We start from the raw sequence: 18,655 nt of genomic DNA, 5'->3' as shown, positions 1-18,655 counted from the left end.
GAAGCAAGAGCTGGGCTGGTTGGTATCAGTTGAGGTTTAATCCAATCTCATCTCATTCTCCTTCCCCTGATTCTCCCTGATTCTCTCTCTATTCTCCTTCATCCTCCTTCTCCCGATTCTCCTGGATTCCTCCTGGATTCTTTCTTCCCAATTCTCCTTGATTCTCTTTCTGATTCTCCCTTATTCTCCCCCTTGGATTCCCCTTCTAAGATTCTCCTGGATTCTTGTCCCCTTGCCCACTCTTCCAGCCTCCTCCTCCCCATTCTTCCTCCTGGATTCTCCCCTATTCTTCTCCCGGATTCCTCCCTGATCTTTCCTCCAATCTTCCCCCTGCGAACTCTTACAGCCTTAATTATATCCCAAATCATAAGCCTTAGGAAACAACATAAGATTCATACTAGATGACTCGATCCACTAAAAACAGTTTACAGTGTTAAAACAGGCCCCTCCCCCTCCGGTAAAATCTATTTTGTTTGTACCAGATTACTGGGTGTGATAGAAAAGTGCGGCCAGGAAGGAAATAATTCTGGAAGGGTGTGACAAGTTTCTGTGATGTCAGTCATAAGAGAAAGTCTATGCCAGTGGCCCGGCATTTGGTCTTCCTGTGTACTTTCTGGATCGTTTGGTGAAAGCCAGGAGGAATGTGAATAAATAAAAAGACAAAACAAATGTCCCTCACTCAGAGCTGTCAAGGCTCACCACTGTCTCATTCTTTACTCTGACTTGGGCTTGAGTATTGTTTTTTGCTTTTTGGTTCACACCCAGCAATGCAGAGAGGTTACTCCCGCCTCTGCAGTTAGGAATTGCTCCTGACTTGGGGACCGTATGGAATGGTGGGGACTGAACCCTGGCCAGCCCACATGTAAGGCAAAAGCCCTCCCCGCTGAACTAGCTTGGATTGAGGCCCTGGGTTTGGGGAGATTATGGCAGAGAAACAGCCACACCTTCATTCTTCGGGTCCTCCTGATTCATGTTCTGGGGAGCTACACCCAGCTGAGCCCTACTCCTGGCTCTGAGCTCAGGAATCTTCACCTCAGGATCATTATGGGGTAGTGTGGTTGGAATCCACGTCACCCGTGTGTAATCAGCTCCTTCCCCCGTGTTATCTCTGCCTTCTTGTATTCCTTGTATTCGGGTACTGATTAGCTTTGTGCGAGTATACAAAATAAATATTTTTGAAAGTCTCATCTTAGGAAAATGGCCCTGGCAAAGTTCTTTAATGGAGTGAAATGAAGAGTTTTTTTTTTTTTTTAATGTTTAAACTTTTTTTTCCCCGTATCTTTAGATCACACCCAGAAATATTCATAGAATACTTCTGGTGGTGCTCTGGCACTCTGTTAAACCTGGTATAAGACAAATGTCCTACCTGCAGTCCAATCTCTTTGGCCCCTATTGGAAACAGTTTAAATGAACTCTTTAATTACACTTACTATAATAGCCTTGAGATGCTGTGCATCTTATTGATGAAGCTCAAGTCCCTTTCCTTCTAAAACAGCACTATTCATGGATCCAATACTCTGAAACAGATTCCAGGTATGCATTTTTATATAGCACCTAATAGTCATTCATCCACTAGACATGTGCAAGAGCAGGATTATTCTCATGTAATATATTCTTTGAAAATTAAGACACAAAGATACAAAAACAAAGAACTGTTAAAGTTGCCCCTTGACTTGATGAAAGGCTCAAAAGAATTTGCCTTTTTCACAGAAGCTGGAACAAGGTCCCATTATTGTAGCAGCTTTACCAGATGACCTTTTCTATTCATTATCTTGAATATTATACTTGAGAATATGTTTCAAAGTTTTGTTTTATTTTAGAACCACTGTCAGGTATGCTCCGGGCTTCCTCCTGGCTTTGCACTCAGTATGATTTCTGCTTGGGTTGGAGAACCATATGTAATACCAGTTTTAAAACATGCAAGAGAAGCACCTTGCCTGCTGTACTTCCTCTTCAGCCCTTGAGAATATTTAGCTGTTATTTGTTCAAGTAAATTTGATCCTTAAAACCAGATTTGAGCCTTCACTACAGGATTTGAATCACCACTGGTGCCTTGGAACTTCCCAAGATTCAGACTATACTCCAAACAAATTAAATTAGAATCTTAGAAGTGAAATTTCCTTGTCTAATTGGCTATTATTATTTTCCCCATTTCCATTTCTTTAAAGAAGTCAACAGACTCTACAAATTATAACTACATAAACTTTTTTGCTTTTATTTACAGGAAAATTTTCGATGCCAGCACCATGCAGACTAGCATGAAATCCACAAGATCAATGGCCTTCAATGCCAACTCAGTCATTTCCTTTTTATATGCTCAGCACCTGGCTGTCTATCTGACTTGAGCTCTTCAAGTTCCTGGTGAAGAAGAATCTCTTTGGGAGAATTTTTTTAAATACCTACTATGGAAGTTCTTTAAATAGTGAAACCATGTTTATCAAACGGGCTAGACCAATTGAAAACTCTGTCGTTCCTGGTAGAGTTTGAAAACTAACTCAAATAGGATATTTTAAGTTTAATTACACTTAAACAAAAAAAAAAATAAGAAACCTAATCTTCATCAGAAATAAAGCTAGAGTTATTCTGTCCACAAGCCAAATGCCACGCTCACACCAGCCAAGACAATGAATGAGCCTGCATACAATGAGTTCCGAGATAGTGTTTCCTTTGTTTATAATCAAATACAATTATCCCATTTATTTTTTACTTTACAAAGTATCCTCCAAATTGAAAATAATCTCAGTGCATCCATTTTTATTTTCTAGTATGCCACTAACTTTTCTTTATTTTTCAAAACAAATTTCATATCAAATGAAATACTAGATTGATTAGAAATAGATAATTACAGGCAAACACTAGTATACAGCCACAATTAATATTGATTTAATAGTGTTCTATTTAATTTGTTACTTTAATGGATATTTAACATTTGCAGGACTGGGAGAGAGGGAGTTTGGGCCACACCCTGTGGTGTTCAGGCGCTACTCCTGGTGGTGCTCAGGGAACCACATGCGTTTAGATACATGGAAGTAAAGATTAACCTCTGTTCTATCTCTCTGGCTCCCTTAATGGCTTTTCTATTGTAAATAATCACTTCTCAAAACCTTGAGATTACATCTACATAAGCCAGACGATGGAAAAGTACAACACTTAGTGATCCAGCCACACATAAATGATTTTGATTTAATTGAATAAAAAATAACCTGCAATAATTTCAGAATCTTTCTTATTTTGGCTTATCTAAACTTAATTTGTATAGCACCATTGTCCCATTGTTCATCAATGTGCTCGAGCGGGCATCAGTAATGTCTCCATTGTGAGACTTGTGGTTACTGTTTTTGGCATATCAAGTATGCCATGGGTAGCTTGCCAGTCTCTGACCTGTGGGTGGGATACTCTCGGTAGCTTGCCAAAATCTCCGAGAGGGACAGAGGAATCAAACCCCGGTCGGTGCAAAGCAAACACCCTACACTCTGTGTTATCACTCCAGCCAAATTTGTATAATATTCTTCAAAAGTATTTTATCTCATATTCCAAATTTTAAATTAAATCAAATTTTTCACCAGTTGGCTTAATATTTAAGAAACTAGGCAATTTTTAAAAACTTGCAAGTATCTAAAGATCAACAGCTCAGTAAGTATAAAAAGAATATGACCATACTCTTCCCTTATGTTCAATTAATTCAATATTTTGACATCATAAGCTATATATATATATATATATATACAAGTATATATGTGTATATATGTATATATTTCAAATAACCATTTATCCCTTCAGGAATTTATGATTTAGTTTTTCCATCTAGTTGTGATTTTATTTTTATCATCCTGAGGAATAGATTCTATAGTCTCTAAACAAAATTGCACACTGGTACACTTTAAGATATTTTTTCAATTTTATTTTATCTTATCAAAACACCACATAATTGAGATCATTAAGCACATCACTCTCTTACCACTCAGGTTATTTTCTTAGCAATAAGAAGCATGACCAAAATGGGAAATATTAAGTTACTATTTTTTTGGTAAGCTGTTAATTAAATCATCTGGTTTTCCATTAGTTCACAATGTTTAAAAATACTTTTAATTGAATAGTTGGGATAGTATTTGAAAAAAAAATTAGCTACTGATATTTGAAAGTCATGAATCATAATGTCTTGGTCATCACGTTTCTCACTAACAATAAAGCTTAATAGAAAAATACTACATAATTTAGAGAGTATATCTGTCTCCCTATGAATCAGTTTTACAAAGATCTGGGGGATAATCTGAAATATTTACACACTTAGAGCTTTGCTTTGGTGTCAGATCAGAGTGGGTAGAAGCAAAAGTTGCTTGTTAAGTCCATGTATGACGGTTTTTGTCACACTGGCTTAAAAAGAAAAAATTAAAATAAGACATAAGTCTTATATTACTACAAATATCTCACATTTAGATTAGCTTTTAAACTGATTTTTCTAGATCCATTGCTGTAGGATGGCATTGCTTTGTCCTTGTCCCTCTTGCCACAAGGAGCGTATCCCAGTTTATACCAGAGTTTAAGCTTACCCCAGTCACACCCATCAAGGTGTTCCTGAGTCACTCCCATCCCTTTCTTTAGCTGTAACTACTTCTCTATGCATTCTTCCCCAAAACAGTTAATCAGTTTTTCCCTAATCTGATTCTGTTAATTTGTAAGGTCAGACCTTCCTAGGACATTGAACTTATATCATAAATTAATATTGCTTTTCTCCTCTCCTTATGCCTTTTGAATAATTTACTTTAAAGCAATGTCCTTTTTGTATAGACACAAGAAGACAATATTATGCTTTTGTAACTTGGGACTTAATTGGCTTCGAATATTATTCATTCATGGGCATCTGCTTTCTCCACTTAAGCCTCAATTGCCCTCAGTTCCTAGCACCCCAAAAGCAGGGTCCCGATGAGGGATAGGACCGATCCAGGGAAAGCGGTGAGTTATGTGCTACCCTGGCATCGAGATGGGCCTGGCCAAAGTGCCTAATTCTTAACTATAAGTTAAGAACTTGATCATAGACAAATGCTGTCATGATCCAAAAGTAACGATGAGACTAGGACCCTGCTAGGGATAGGAAAGACTAATCTGGCCTGAGCACTGTAGTCTGAGATCAAGATGGCCCCAGGAGAGCAATTCTATAAGCTTTAATGCATCTCTTATTGTGTCCATACAAAATGATTAATATTATGAATGCTTATATGTTTGCTGATGAGGAGAGGAGAAATGCACTCATGGGACTCCGCCCTTGGGTGGATCCTCCTGCTAAAATAGAATCAGTCCTAGGAGAAGCGTCCCCTGAGGGAAAGGAACCTTACCCCTATTGATTGTGACCACACCTATGTGTATGCCCCCAAACCCCTGATGCTGGAGAGCCCGAGAGTGCACACGCCCATCGGCGTGCTTTAGTTTTTTACACATTGCTAAACAATAAGCAAAGTCACTGGCATTAAGATGAATTTTTTTTTCAAACTTATGAAATTTCATGGGCTGGAGCGATAGCACAGTGGTTGGGCATTCGCCTTTCACGCAGCCGACCCGAGTTCGATTTCTCCATCCCTCTCGGAGAGCCTGGCAAGCTACCCATGCGTATTGGATATGCCAAAAACAGTAACAATAAGTCTCTCAATGAGAGAAGTTACTGGTGCCCACTCAAACAAATCGATGAGCAAAGGGATGACAGTGACAGTACATTTGCATGAACTTTCATGTTTGTATTTGGTTTACATAATAATTTTCATTTATTTACAAAACCTAGATTTTAGAAGTGCAATAGCCAATATAGGGGAATTTGTGAGTATAAAATAAAGCTATTATATTAATTATTGGTAATTGAATTTACAAAAATTTATCATTCAATAAAATATAATCTAGGTTTCCCAATAGGAATATTGTTAACTCAAAAATAAATAAAAAACAAAGAAACATTTTAAAACTTGCTATTATAGAGTCTACATCCTAACTAAAAGGTTAGGATTGAGAGAAATCATATTAAGAAATAAAGTAGGACTGCTTTGACTCACTCCTAACTGTGTGACTGTGCCATTACTTCCATCTACAACGCTCAAGTGGAGAATAGAGAATTAGAGAAATTTAAGATAAAATTATAATCTTCAGTGTTTCCTGGAAAATAAATTGAACTTATTCTATACTTTTACTTCATTTTTCTTATCTCATGCTTAACTCATATAGCAAAAGAACATAAAGTGTTCAGATTTATAAAACATCATGAGCACTACATAATAAAAAGAAAACCTGACTGTTACTTTATCTGATTCTGGTATTAAAAAAAGAAAAGACAATTAGAGAGCAGCAATCATGACTTTCTGATTTGTGAAAGGATAAGGCATATGTCTTGCCTATTATATTTGGCATGCATTTTAATTCCCTTAGTCTTATATATCAGTGAGAATAATCTCAAATTAATTTTATAACATACTAATATGATATAAAATATTTAAGATAGCTACAAGAACACTGCACAGTTAACGACTTGGATTGTGCTCATTGTAAGAGAATATAAAGATGTCATAAAAAGCTTTTTTAATATTATTTTTTTATTTTATTAAATCTACCTTGAGATAGAACATTACAAAAGTGTTCATGATTGGATTTCAGTCATACAATGTTCCAACACCAATCCATGCACAGATGTAATTTCCAACTATCAATGTCCCCAGTTTCCCTCCCATCCCCCCATATACCCACTCCCCATTCTGCCTCTATGGCAGATGCTGAAAGATTATCATGTATATCCCTTCACCTACTTTCAGCACTCATTTCTTGTCCAGGGTGATTATCTCCAACTAATGTTGCCATAATGGACACTCCTGTAACTTAACTATCCTCCACCCGAGGTACCTTTGTGGTAATTTCCAGTTCTCCTGGCCGTGTTCCCTGGCCATGGATATTAGTTTCATAGCGATAGCACAGCAGGTAGGGCATTTGCCTTGCACTCGGCAGACCCGGATTTGATTCCTCCATCCCTCTCGGAGAGCCTGGCAGGCTACCGAGAATATTTCACCCTCTCGGCAGAGCCTGGCAAGCTACCCTTGGCTTATTTGATATGTCAAAAACAATAACAACAAGTCTCACGATGGAGACGTTAACTGGTGCCCGCTCTAGCAAATCAATGAAAATCAATGCTATATCCTACACATAGATGCACTCATTCTATATCTGTTCCTCTCCTTCTGACCAATTTCATTCAGCATGATACTCTCAAGTCCATCAATTTATAGACAAATTTCATTACCTTATTTTTCCTAATAGCTAGGTAGCATTCCATTGTGTAGATGTACAATAGCTTCTTTATTCATATGTCTGTTTGCAGGCACTCAGTTTGTTTTCAGATTCTGGCTATTGTGAATAGTGCTGCAATGATCATAGAAGTGCTGATGATATTTCTGCTGTGTGCTTTTGGACTGCCCGATCGATATATTCCCAGAAGTGGTATTGCTGGGAACAAGGTACAGGTAGAACCTTACAAGAAAGAAAACCTCCAACCCCATCAAAGAAATGGGGAGAAGAAACGAAAAGAAACTTCCTCAAAGCAGAAATTTGAATAGCCAAAAAAGGCACATAAAAAAAAAACGCTCTACATCACTGATCATCAGGGAAATGCTAATCAAAACAACAAGATGTCATCTCACACCACAGAGACTGGCACACGTGCAAATGAATAAGAACAAACAGTGCTGGTGAGGATGTGGGGAGAAAGGGCCCCCATCCATTGCTGGTGGGAAGGCCTACTGATCCAGCCCTTTTGGAAAACAATATGGACATTCCTCAAAAAACTAGAAATTGAGCTCCTATTTGACTCAGAATAGGTTTTAAAGAAAGGAGTTATACTATTGCAATACCCAAATATTTGGAAACATTTTCAACGGTGATGGAAAAATGAAAATATTTCATTTCTTTTTGAGATCATATATTTTACAAACATTAAAGATACTGAAATTTAAATAGGTTGGATCCATAAGAATCTCTTTCTTCTTAAACTGACTGACCACTATTAAACAATATGAAATAATTTGAGCATGACAACAGTTATTCCCTGTCCATAAAGATGCATCTATATTGCCCATTCCCCTATAACTGCTACTAAAAAGAACATACCCAAATATTTAATTAGAGGTTATGCTAAACTGATTTTCTTGTAAGATATACATATGCATATTTCTTGTATTCATACATATGCATTAAAACATCTGTGACATAGAGAAGTACAACACCAAATACCTAATTTTCCTGTAATATAAGAATTATAATTTAAAGTTGAAGCAACTTCTTTCTGTTTCAAAGCCAAATTGTCAAAAACTTAATAAAAATTTGAACAATTAATTAAGTATTAAATATCTTTGTCTTACAGTAATCACTGAGGATAATTTAGAAGAATAAGTGAGTTAATGAAAGTCTTATTTTATTTCTTTTTTTTTTTCCAGCCCCCATTTAAAATTTTTTTATTTCATTCTATTTGGTCCTATTTTCTTTTTTTTTTTAAATTTTATTGAATCACCATGTGGAGGGTTATATAGTTCTCAGGATTATGTCGGTTATACAATTCTCAAACACCCTTCCCTTCACCAGTGCCCATCCTCCATCACCAACCCCCCCAGTATACCTGCCGCCCCCTCCCACCTCCCCAGTCCCCACCCTTGTACTTGATAAGTTTCACTTCATTTATGCCTTATCTCGATTACATTCCATGTTTCAACACACAACTCACTACCGTTGTTGGGGTTTCCCCCAAAAAAGAAAAGCAGTCCTATTGCCAAGGAGGCATTTGATAGTTCTCCACTGCTAAGAATATAGAGATATTAAGTCCCGCTGTTTGTTACATAACTTTTCTTTTTCCCCCTTGCCCCGCGCCACTGAGTTCACGCCTGTTTAGTAATCGCCACGCTGCCTGACAAGGGAAAAAAAAAAAAACGAAAAAAACGAAAAGGATGGTTATTTCCCGTCATCAGCAGACGTGGGGCTCTGGCTTAGTTGATAGACTAGTAGAGTGTCTGGAAGCAGTTTCTGGAACCGAAGGTCTTGTGCTGGTATCGGCTCCGGCTCGAGATTCCACCAGCGTCCACTGTTCCATGTACATAATTTTTCCCCTTATATCCCATTCCCACGCCACCAGGTCTGTTTGCTTAATGGACATCACACTGTAGTTGACGACACGCCGCGTTTCTTCCCGAGAAAGAAGAAAGTTTCTTCTCAGCTGGCGTGGGGATATAGCTTAGTTTAGTCTAGAGAGATGGCTACCGTTTTGATTGCCTTCAATATTTCAGCAACAGACTTACTATTCTTGTTAGGATCTCCCACAAAAGTCCGACCCATTAAAAGCGAACCATTACATATTGCTGATGCTAAGATGACATTAGGTCCAGGGAAAGTACAACCAGAAATAACATCACTACAAACTTTTACCCTTTTATGGTGCTCATAAGATGGAGAAGTCCTGCGCTGTGTTCAGGAGGGAGGAGTTGAGAGAGAGAGACAGGTTAAAAGAATTGGGGGATGCCCGGGTCCCACTGTTTCAGCTCACCGTGGGGTCTCTGGTCCCATGCCGGAATTAGTTCAGTGGGCTGCCTGGAGTCCAAGGGCGCTCCCTTGGGCTCTTCCATCATGTTCGCTCCGCAGCCGGATCCAAAGGGAAGCACACGTGGGGGAGGTGGGTTTAAATATCTATCTGCTGTGGGCGGGGGTCGCCGCCCCCGCCCCCTGGGGTCTCCCGCAAGCGCGCGAAAGCGTCCTGTTTCAGCTGGATCGCCGGCTCCATTTTGCGCTCAGGAAAGCCGCGGATCCTGCGCTGTGCTCAGGAGGGAGGAGTTGAGAGAGAGAGACAGGTTAAAAGAATTGGGGGATGCCCGGGTCCCACTGTTTCAGCGCACCGTGGGGTCTCTGGTCCCATGCCGGAGTTAGTTCAGTGGGCTGCCTGGAGTCCAAGGGCGCTCCCTTGGGCTCTTCCATCATGTTCGCTCCGCAGCCGGATCCAAAGGGCAGTCTTATTTTATTTCCACTATTGCTCACTATCATGATTCCTTCTAACACTTAATACTATAATATTAAAATAGAGAAAAATTATTTTCATTCATGTGGTAAATGTGCATACAAACAGTAGTGACACCAGTTGCTATTTTACCTACCTCATATCTATTAAGAGATGACATATTTCTGAATATGGATTGACTAGAATGAGCTGATGTTAAAATTTGTAGCTTTGACTTTATAGATATATCCTCAGAGAGAAGACTGTACATTTCAGGAGAGCAATCCTTGGCCAAAGTTCAACCTTTACATCATTTGGAACCAGGATCTACTAGTCCTTGCCCCAAATTAATTCCTTCAAAAATCAGAAAATTAGTATGAGTGGGACTAAAAGGGTCAATTGCTCCTTAAGCCAGCCAAAGAACAAGTTTTGATTGTATGTTTATTTAAGGTAACCCTTTTTAAGATTTAACTATTAGTACAAGAATTATCATATTTCCCTGGCACACACTTACTATTGTGAGTAAATCCTCTGTGCTCTCTATACCTTTTCATTATTCATCTCCTAAAAAACACGAACCTATTTCCTGTGGATATAATCTAGTAACAAATAGCCAATAGTTTTCTGTAGTTCCATACTATGATCTATTTTTTAATCAGGGTGATATTGGTTATATATTTTAGGAGCTACATCAAGATCTTTTGCAAGCTGTATTATGGATTCACCACCAGGATCTCACCATTCTACAAGAAAGTGATCATTGACGTAAAGTGAGGGGTTCGGCAGGGTGAAACTATTTCACCTAAACTCCTCAGTGCCACTGTTGAGAACGTCATGCGACAACTGGAATAGGAAGGAATGGGAGTGAAGATAGACGGTCAGCAACTACACCACCTCCAATTCACTGATGACATCATTCTAATAACACCAAACATTAGCCAGGCGACACAAATGCTGACTTTGACTGCCAGTGTGGAAAGATCGGACTGCAGCTGAATCTCAGCAAAACAGTGTTCATGAGAAATGAACTAGTCCCTGACATTCCATTTGCTCTCAACAGAATGAACAACTCCAAATGCAGCAGCTATGTGTACCTGGGTTGAGAACTCAACATGAGGAATTACTACTGTGCAGGAGGAAGAGAGCAGCGTAGAATGCCTTCAAGAGCATCAGAGATGTGGTTAAAAGGATGAAGAGCCTCCGGCACTGGGCACATCTTTTCTACCCCACCGTTCTTCCTGCACTAACATATGCCTCAGAGACCCGGGCCCTAAGAAAACAGGATGAGAACACTCTTCGGGTATCCCAAAAAGGAACCGAAAGAGCTATGCTTGCAATATCACATTTCACTCAAGTGAGAGAAGGAATCCGGAGTTCTGACTTCCATTGACTATCAAGAATCAGGGTTGCTTTCTCGTTTGCCAAGGCGTCAAAAATCAGATGGACCGGACATGTAATGCAATTCAGAGATGGCCACTGGACTAGAGCTGTTACCGACTGGATTCCACGGGATGTCAAATGACCGCGTGGCTGCCTACCTATGAGATGGTCAGACATCTTCGTCAAAACCCTGAATGAATGGTTTGAGGCTCGTCCTGTTCCTGGAGCGAGCAGATATCATTGGACTACAGTAGCACGTGACAGGGAGAAATGGAGATGTTACTGGTGCCCACTCGAGCAAATCAAAGTTCAACAGGATAACAAGTGATACAAGTGATTTTAGGAGCATTGTCTAATGCCTATTAAAATATATGTTGTCAAGAGGAAATGCCCTGCCACAGAGGTGGGGTGGGGTGGGGGGCATGTGGTGGGAGTGTGGGAGGGATACTGGGAATATTGGTTGAGGGGACTGGGCACTGGTGGAGGGATATAAAAAAAATGCAAACATGAAAGTTCACAAGTTTGTAACTGTAACTCATGGTGATTCACTAATAAAAAATAAAAATAAAAAATAAAAAATAATAAAATATATGTTGTCATATCATGTCCACCACTAAAGTATTCTTTCTGATTAACCATCTGTAGTTACCTACTTTTTAGACTTTCCTAATTGTTCTATTTAGAAACCTCTTGTACTTTCAATATCTTGATAAAAACAAACTATCCAGGCTTAGGCAAAGGTAAGAGTTCACTTCTAATCTGCATATACTTGTATACCATACATGTTACAGGAAATGAAAGTTTTCTATGAATATTTTCTTTGGCACACACATGCTGTTTCATTAGTCAGAGCATTCTTTTCTAGCCCCATGCTATACAGAGTATCTTGCAAAACAATAGTTAGATCAGATTTGCAGAATGTGTTTGAACATGGCAATCGAATCTCAGTAATGGGTTTTACATCATTCATTATTGCATTCCTGATAGACTTATAATCATCTATGTTCTTTTAGACCAGTTCTTTTGCTTGCTAGTCTAATAAAAATAAAATATGATATTGAACATTTACTGAAGTGCTATAGTATCTTTAACCGGAATGAGTGTAATATCCTAATCCCAAGTAAGCAACTTTTATTCAAGTTGATTAAATGTTCTCCTGTTTAATAACTATACAGGATGAGTTAAACTATAACCATTTATCCCAAATAGGGGGAAAATTCAGTCTTCAAATAGTGGAATTAGGTATGCATCTTGAAAGCAATATTTTAGGGACACAATGGTTATCTATATTTGCATCTCAATTTTTTACATATTATCACTTTTTAAAAGATAACACTAATTCTTACTTCACTGATAAATGAAGTTTCCCTTCTTACACAGATAAAATTCCATCTGTTGCTATGATACAGAAATAATTCTTCAGTAAGCAAAAATTTGGATAGGTTGAAATTGAATTTAGGAAGTGAACATTACTCTTATGTCAAACCTGATGAAAATAGCAAAATAAAGGAAATGAAGTGAAATGTCTCCAATGACTATAAATGTGACACCAAAAATAAAATGGTAATCTACTTGAGATATTTAGATTTCTTTCTTCTTTTTTCAGAGCTCATAAGGCAACTTAAATACAGGTAATAAAACAGCTTCTGGTTTCTACAAAATTCACATTAGAACAGACCTCAGATTTCATTTCGGGAGAGTGAGACTTCCTGTGATACTTAATGGTGCTCACAGATCACTCCTGATGGCACTAGGAGAACTATACGTGGTGCCAGGAATCTAACGTAGGTCAGCCTTGGTTACCTTGACCACTATATTTTCTCTGGCTCAATAATCTGCCTGTATTGGCATTAAGTCACTTGTTCCTCCCATTCTCTCTGAAACTCATTTCTCTAGCAATAGTCTTAGCAGAGGCATAAAAGCTATCGTGAAAATGAGTTTAGTTTCTCAGTACACTTAATACAAGAAATGTCCTTTCAAATATTCATCATCATCATCATCATCATCATCATCATCATCATCATCATCCCGTTGATCATCAATTTTTTCGAGCAGTCTCAGTAACGTCTCCATTCATCCTAGCCCTAAGATTTTAGAAGCCTCTCTTTACTCGTCCTTTCCAACGGTGCCACACTGGAGGCTCTTTAGGGTCAGGAGATGAGACCCATTATAGTTACTGGTTTTGGCATTCACTTAATTTTCTTGACACCTCAGTCTTACGTTTTTTTCTGTAAACTTATTAATGTATCTTTTTTTTGCATCTACTCCCGGTCACAGATCACAAAGTGTCAATGGTTTATTCTTGGTATTCATCTCTATTCACAGTTATTCCTGCAGTGATTTTATTCTCTCAGGTTGTTATATAGTTTTATTTGATTAGAACTTCCTGATTTGTGCTTTCATCCACTACTGAATAAAATGTAAGTGTCCAAATCACCTGTAAAAATAATGTCCTAGTTGAATAGCTAGTAGTCAGTCAAAATACTTTGTCCATAACCAATTTCCTGACTTTTATTTTACCCCCAAAATCCATTTTAAAAATTTGTCCCTCTGTTATTTTCAAGTCCATTGTCTTATCTCAAAGTTTCTCATTCATATACATTGTGTGAGCTGTTTCTCCAAGTTCAATCAACTCTACTTCCTATCATTCTCTACTTTTATAATATGAAAAGTTCTGATGACAAGGCTAGAAAGAACATGTGGTTGTCTTGCATGTGATCAACCCAAATTCAATCTACAAGCACCCAGTTTGGTCCTCTGAACCCTGCAAAGAATGATCCTTGAATTCAGATCCAGGACCAAACCCTGAGCAGCACTGGATGTGCCCTCTCCCCCAAACAAAACAGAACAAAAAATAGAACAATTCTGAAATTTCTCACCACTACCACAACTTTCTACCTGGTCTAAGTTTACAACATATCTTTTATTTTTTGTATTGCATCAATTGTTTTTCACCTGATTTGCTTTTTCTGTTCTATCCCATACTTTTAAGCTTTAGGCAGTCAAAGATACATTCATGAAATAACACTCATATAGCATTTACCTTTGAAAACATTCTAAGGGGACTCAGGAATCGGAATAAAATGAGAGTTTACTGCTAAACCACTCTGAGAGTCTGTTTTCAACCTCTCACTTCATTTTGTATTACTTTTTCAGCATTTCTTTTCTCATTATTTTTTCACCATTTCTTATCTGATATTCTGTTTTAATTTTCTCTACATCACTTATAAATTGATACATATTTTTTATCAATATAATTTGGTCTTCAGTTTTTGTTTATTAATTTTAGTATGCTAGTACATTATTTCTGTGTAATACCAGCTACTTTTGTGAATTTATTTCTTGCTTGCAGCCTCAGCCTCAGTATTAGTATGTAATAAAGATACTTTCTACACACCAAAATATATAATATATAGTTTCTCAGTATCAAAGTCTCTCAGAATCAGAGCAGTAGTTCAGAGGGTAGGATGCTTGCCTTGAATGCAATCAACTCAGGTTCAAGCCCTGGTACCCCATGTGATCCCTGAGCCTGACAAGAGTAATCCCTGAGCACAGTGCCAGGAGTAAGGTCTGCTTACTACCAGATGGGCCCCCCCCAAACAAAAACAAACAAAAAATATGGAGAGATAGTCTGAGAACTCTGAAGGTTCCCTCATTAGTTTTCTTTTCCAACCCCAGTAGTCTTTTAGTACTAGAGAATTTGAATAAGACCTTTTTACTCAAGCAAATGAATAAATTAAAAAGAATGCAACTGCCTATTTACCTTACAGTTCCATCCCTTTGCTTTCTCCATGATTACAACACATATAAAGAAAAAATTAAGATTTTTTGTTTTATGCTTATTTTATTAAGAAATTAGAGAAAAACTTAAAATCCATTATTAACAATTATTTTGTTTAACCACAGACAAACCTGGCAAGCTCCCCATGGCGTACTCGATATGCCAAGTACAGTAACAATAACACGTCTCATTCCGTTAACCCTGAAAGAACCTCCAATCATTGGGGAAAAAAAGAGTAAAGAGAGACTGCTAAAATCTCAGGGCTGGGACGAATGGAGATGTTACTGGTGCCTGCTCGAGCAAATCGATGAACAATGGGATGACGGTGATACAGTAATACAGTGATTTTGTTTAACAGGTATTTCTTGGATATTCCTTAAGGCACCGCAACTAGGGATTCTGACCCTGCACAAGGAACTAGACATCTTTAACTTCTACATGCAGCATTTCTTCCCTTTGGCCAATTAGTTTTTCCCTCGTACCCCCTCATGCCCATCCACTACTTGTATTACTCATTCTATTGAATGAGAATTATCCAACACTATTTGAGAATTCTCCCAAACTATTTAATCCTCCCTGATTTCAAGTCCACTTTCATTTCCCCAAATTGCCCATAAAATATTGCAACCATCTTGAGGAATGCTTCAAAGTAGTGTCTCTCAAGGAATCACAGCTGTGGCATTAAATTTCTGAATAAGATTACAATCAGTGCTTATGACTTATATTTTGAGTAGATTTGGTATATCACACGTGTCATATAGAAAATCATGAAGTAGTACATAAGGACTGGACAAAAAAAGGTCATATTTCATATTGAATAAGTCCAGGTATCATACTTGATTTTATTCTTATTCAAGCCTTTTAAATACTCATTTTTTAAGCAAAGTGGACTAAACATGTTTGTTTTTGACAATTAAGAAGATTATTTGAATGAAGCTCAAGTGCTTTAGAGATATTTATATTACCCTAGCTCCTCACCTCCCTAAAAAACAAATATCAATAAAGCTAGACTTCTGGTATTAGAGTTATTATGCTCCAACTGTAAGAGTTGCTATTGCGGGGACATATGAAAGCTTAATTTTTAGTTTTTGAAGGATTGTCCACTTATGAGAATATATTCGGAGGATGCAAAAAAAAAGCACAGTTGAAATGACATCTGTACCCATATGTTCATTGCAGCATTGTTCACAATAGCCAAAATCTGGGAAAAAAACCGAAGTGCCCTAGAACAGATGACTTGTTAAAGAAACTTTGGTACATCTACACAATGGAATACTATGCAGCTGTTAGAAAAGATTAAGTCATGAAATTTGCTTATAAATAGATAGACATGGAGAGTATCAAGCTAAGTGAAATGAGTCAGAAAGAGAGGAATAGACATAGAAGAACTTCACTCTTTTGTGGAGTATAGAATAAGATGACATGAGGCTGACACCCCAGGACAGTAGCTACAGGGGCCAGAAGGATTATCCCATAGCTGGAAGTCTGCTTGATGAGCGGAGGGGAGAAAGCAGATGGAATAGAGAAGGGACCACTAAGAAAATGATGGCTGGAGGAATTAGTCAGGATGGGAGATTTGTGCCAAAAGTAGATAATGGACCAAACATGATGACCTCTCAGTGTCTATGTTGCAAGCCATAATGCCCAAAAGTATGAGAGAGTATGGGGCATATTATTTCCATGGAGGGTGGAAAACGGGGGGGGGGATACTGGGGATATTGGTAGTGGGGAATGTGCACTGGTGGAGGGATGGGTGTTTGATCATTGTGTGATTGTAACCCAAACATGAAAGCTTGTAACTATCTCACAGTGATTCAATAAATTTTTTTTTAAAAAGAGAGAGAGTTGCTATTATCCTACAAGCCTTAAGTTTCTTAGTCAACAAACAAGTAGAATACTCTCCCATCACCTTTGACATGCAGGACTCTAACTTGATTGTCATGACCTACATTTATAATCCCCTTATAGATTAAAAAAAAATGCTCAACTCTTTCCTCTGAAAATTCAGAGTACTTGCCCTCTTTTATTATTATTATCATTATCATTATTATGCTCATTTCTATATCCCTATAAGAAGGGAAGGAAAGAAAAGGAATAATTTCAGCTACCATACATAAGTGCTTATGTCATATCTAAGGGAAAATAATTCTTGTATTTTGGGGAATATAGCTGTCTGAAAGTAAAGTTATTCACTGTGCACAATCAACTAAAGAAATAGAGTGTATTTCACAACAGAGAGCAAATAACTTATATTTTTAAATAATCCTTTGAGGGACAAAAATATTTATTTCTTGATAATGATTTTTGCATATTGCTAGAAGAGTGTTTCTGTTTAGGAACTTGTATAGTTGTAATTTCCAAATGACTAGTGAACAAGAACTAAGAAGTAAAGCAACAAAGTTTCTGAAATTCTTCAGGGGCTGAAAGAGAATCAATCCTGAAAGCAGTTGAATTATTACGAAGCCTTCAAGCTCTAAGAGAAAGGAAAAATTAATTATGGAAAGCTATGAATATATCTTGAAACAGCTTTTGGAGGTATAAATTGCATACATGAAATTATTCACCCATTTTATAAGTATGCATCAATGATTTTTAGTAACAAAATTGTGTAACAATACAGTTTAGGTTTATAACATTAACATCTCTCCCAAATACATATTCTTACCATTTATAGTCAATCTTTGTTCCCATTGCTAGTTTCAGGCAGCTGCTGATGTGTTTTTGTACCAATATATTTGTCTTTTCTGGATACTGGATCCATTCTAATTTAATCATAGTTCTTGTTATTTACATAATCCCTGTTGAATAGTAGCTTTTCAAGAAAATATTCTTGTTATTTACATAATACCCATTGAGTAGTAGCTTTTCAAAGAATATTCTTAAATAAATGCAAATATTAGTAATTACAATCCTTATAGTAATTTATGGTCTGGAGTGATAGCACAGCAGGTAAGGCGTTTGCCTTGCATGAGCCGACCCAGATTCCATTCCTCTGTCCCTCTTGGAGAGCCCGGAAAGCTACTGAGAGTCTCCCACCCACATGGCAGAGCATGGCAAGTTACCTATGGCATATTTGATATGCCAAAGACAGTAACAACAAGTCTCACAATGGAGATGTTACTGGTGCCCGCTCAAGCAAATCTATGAACAAAGGGACAACAATGCTGCAGTGCTATTATCCTCATAGCATACTTTTTATATATGAAAACACTCCTTCAGTCTGTGAATGCAGATGGCCATTATATTTTTCTACCACAAAAGGTCATTATTTTTATTTTAAGTTAGCTAGTTAACTACTTATTTGATTTTATATACCTTTATTTTTTGTCATTTATAATTTTATCTTTTTCTATTTTTTTCTTTTATTTATTGGCTACATCTGCCAAGTGATGGATCTTTTGCTGTTCATGACTATTTCTCAACATTTGAAAAATATTTTACTCACCCTGTTGTATTTATAAAGTTGTTCGTGCTTCGGTTTCAATCATACATTG

The sequence above is a fragment of the Sorex araneus genome, chromosome 1 (assembly GCF_027595985.1).
Source record: "Sorex araneus isolate mSorAra2 chromosome 1, mSorAra2.pri, whole genome shotgun sequence".
Taxonomy (NCBI): domain Eukaryota; kingdom Metazoa; phylum Chordata; class Mammalia; order Eulipotyphla; family Soricidae; genus Sorex; species Sorex araneus.
This window is presented reverse-complemented; position numbering follows the sequence as displayed.